The sequence below is a fragment of the Camellia sinensis genome, chromosome 3 (assembly GCF_055761805.1).
Source record: "Camellia sinensis isolate YWXY chromosome 3, ASM5576180v1, whole genome shotgun sequence".
In the NCBI taxonomy this organism is placed as follows: Eukaryota; Viridiplantae; Streptophyta; class Magnoliopsida; order Ericales; family Theaceae; genus Camellia; species Camellia sinensis.
In genome coordinates this window covers 188,867,340-188,870,664 of record NC_138963.1, presented here as the reverse complement: position 1 = coordinate 188,870,664, position 3,325 = coordinate 188,867,340, and the positions used below count along the sequence as shown (strand labels likewise).

At 31.2% G+C, this 3,325-nt stretch overlaps 1 long non-coding RNA gene across 2 annotated transcripts; it reads left to right on the top strand.

Moving 5' to 3' along the window:
• The first annotated feature begins 294 nt into the window (after positions 1-294).
• LOC114285959 (uncharacterized) lies at positions 295-3,043 on the top strand. 2 transcript variants are annotated; one of them, XR_003637367.2, is made up of 3 exons: positions 295-532; positions 2,189-2,224; positions 2,751-3,043. It is a non-coding gene; the product is annotated as an uncharacterized LOC114285959 (long non-coding RNA). The 2 variants fall into 2 exon arrangements; XR_014363256.1 differs by lacking the exon at positions 2,189-2,224.
• Positions 3,044-3,325: the final 282 nt, after the last annotated feature.

Sequence of the window (3,325 nt, the reverse complement as noted above, 5' to 3'; positions counted from 1 at the left end):
AGAAATTCTGTGTGTGTGAGTGTTGTGCTGGAGGCTTCAATAAGTGTGCATATGTGCATTGTGAAGAGAGGAGTGCGTATACATGAGGAGAGATAGAGTAGGCAACTCTATTTTATTTTGAAAAATGCTTGGGAGCACTAATTAGTGCTCCCACTAATTAGGTGGCAGTGGGTCCCGCCATTAATGATGTGATGTTTTGGTCTTGGAGTTGTGTTTTTTTTTTTGTTTTTTTTTACTTTTTTAATGCATTAGTGCTATTAGTGGTGATGTTTTTAGTGGGATGAATCATTGTTGTTTTATTTTCTTGCTGGAAGCATTATTGTGATGGAAAGAGATTGAGAAAAAAAAAAGGAGTATGGCTTCATATTTGTTTGGGCAAACCCATGAGAGAAAGAGAGAGAGAGAACGAATGAACCGAGAGAAAGAAGGAAGCAATTTCAACTTAAGAAGAAGGAAAACAAAGGGAAGAGAAGTTTGGAGGAACAAGGGAATTAGAAGGAATCAACTAAACTTCTTGAGATTAAAGTTTAAGGTATGAAATTAAACTTTATTTTTGTAGAATCTTTACATTACACTTGAAATTAAGAAGAGTTTAAGATCAATTCCATGGAATTTGTAAAGAAATGGGTTTGAACAAGAAAACAAAGCTAGGATTCATAGTTATGGAAATAAACATGGAAATTGATTATTTTTTGTTTGATGTTGAATATCTTGCATGAATTTGGGCCTTATTTCTACATGTATGTAATTTGGATGAATTAAAGAATAGATATGGGTTTTGATTTTGATTATTAACCCATTCATGTAATGTAATTTAAGAGTTTGACTCAAATTAAGCATATTTTGGAACATCTATGATTATGAATTAAATTGAGGTTAAAAATTGAGTTAAGCTTGAGATTAAGGAAATAAGTTTGGGAAATAGTTAGTTTGAGTTTGATTTTACCATTCTTCTTAAATTTGAAACTCAACCTTACATGCATCATGGAATTTCAAGGTTTTGAGATTTTAATTTATGTTTAAAAGGTTTATGGCTTTGAATTTGGGTCTAATATGAAGAAGATAAAAAATAATCCAAATTAGAACTATTCTAATTAAAATTATTTAGTTTTGATCTTAGTTCCATACATGCAAATGGTTATTTAAGAAGTTTATAACTTTAATTCCATGTCTTGAAGGGAGATAGAAAAGAGTTTGAAGTCAATTTTATGTAAACAAAAAAATAAATTAGCAAGAAAATGAGTTAGGTTCATGATTGTGAAAATTAACTTAGAAATTAATTATTTTTGGTTTGATTTTGAATATCTTATAGGAATTTGAGCCTTATTTTTATAAGCATGTAATTTGGAGAAATTAAGGAATTAATTCATGAACATGGTTAAGGTTAATCAATATAGAAATAATTATAATTCTTCAATTGAGCTTGGGTTTGGAAACCTTGATATATATGAGATGTAAATTTACATGCATCATAGATTTCTTGGAATTGATTTCATGTTTTGAAGAAATAAGAACTAAGCTTTGGAAAATTATGAATTTATGAACAAATGAGTTCAGTTTTTAAATTAAAGGAGTTTTGATGTAAATGATTTAAAATGGTTCTTATTTTCTTAATTATTTAAGAGTTTGTATATTTTTAGACAAGCCACGCATGAACCCAAGTCTTGAAATTATTTTAAAAGCTCAATTCAAGTTTTAGAATTTGTGAGTTATGTAGTTTAAGGAAATGAATTTGAAGTAATTTGGGGTTGTATGGTGAATCCTTAGAGATATGAACTTCGAATCTTGTAGAATTGGCATTATATCATGATTAGAAGTTGTATGGTTGATATAAGGGTTAAAACATGTAAGTTGTATCATTTAAAGTTATGTTTTGAAGCACAATCAACATTTTAGAAAACCCATAAATCGATTCGTCGCTCGAGCGGAGAAGTTGCCGCTCGAGCGTAGAATACAAGCAATCAGTACTTTTGCAAACCGAAGGGGTCCGCTCGAGCGGAGGGCCCTGTTTCAGAAATTTTAAAAAGATGTTTTATGATTCATTTTCCATTCTCTTTCATTTCAAAGCACTATTAGGCGCATTAAACATTGTAAATGAATTAAAGAACATAAAAGGAGCCTAAGAATGTTAAACAAGTTAAAGAACATAATGAATTATAATATTACCCAATGTGTATGAATTATGTAGGGTCAAGCGTAGGGACGAATCAAGCACCAAAACACTGTGAGTAATAACATAGTAAAGTTATGTTCAACTTTATTTATTTTCTATATGATGAAATAAGATTTGTTTTCTGAAATATTATGCTCTGTACAATGAATGATTGTTCAATTTCTGACATGTATCTGTGGCATCCTTAGCATCATGTGATATCTGTTAGCTGTTACCCGATATCGAATGTCCTATTATGGGACTTATTATGTCTGTCATCTGTTACCCGTTCCGGAGGCTCGATCATGGAGCTCAGCATGTTTATTCTCTGTTACCCGGATCCGGAGGTTCCTTTATGGAATTGGTTATTCATAACCACCATATGTTCTGCATCTGTTCTGTATCTGTTCTGTTAGCCCTAATGGATGTACCACGTATGATTACGCATAAACTCTTATTTCTGTATTTGATTTGAACAAGAATATGAATATGAATCTGAATTATGATTTCTGAATCTGGTATGAACATCATTCATTAAAACCTTTTACTCTGTTATTATTCACTGGGCTCTAGCTCACTGTATTATTTATGTATGTAGGTGATCAGGCGTGTGACCAGGCTTAAAGGCATCTGCCTGGAATCTGTTTTTGTCAGCCAACCTATGTGCCTCCCGTGGAGGTTCCGGATATGTCAAGTGGCTATGGCTATGTGATTTAAAGTTTAAGTTTTGTTTTCTTATTTGGTTAAACAAGTCTTGTGTATTTTGTAAATAGGGCTAAGTCTCTTTTTGTTTAATCTGTATTTATATAATGACGTAAGGATGATGTGTATATATGTACATAAAAAGTTTAAAAATTTTTTGTCTCATATAAATCTGCACAGTTCAATGAACGTTGTATATTTGTTATTTGCTTCCGCTAATCCCTAATATTATGTCAATTTGTCTCAAAGGCCTTCGGTAATCTCAGGATTACTGGCCGATTACGATGCTAAACCTATAGAGGCGGATTTGGGTCGTGACAAAAGTCTAACACATATGATTATTGTCCCTCATAATAACATTTTAATGCATTAAGAACAAGCATAAAAAAAATTCCTTGAGAAGTCCAACACATACGATTATTATCAAAATATTAAACTTTAACATAATATATATATAAAATAAAAATAAAA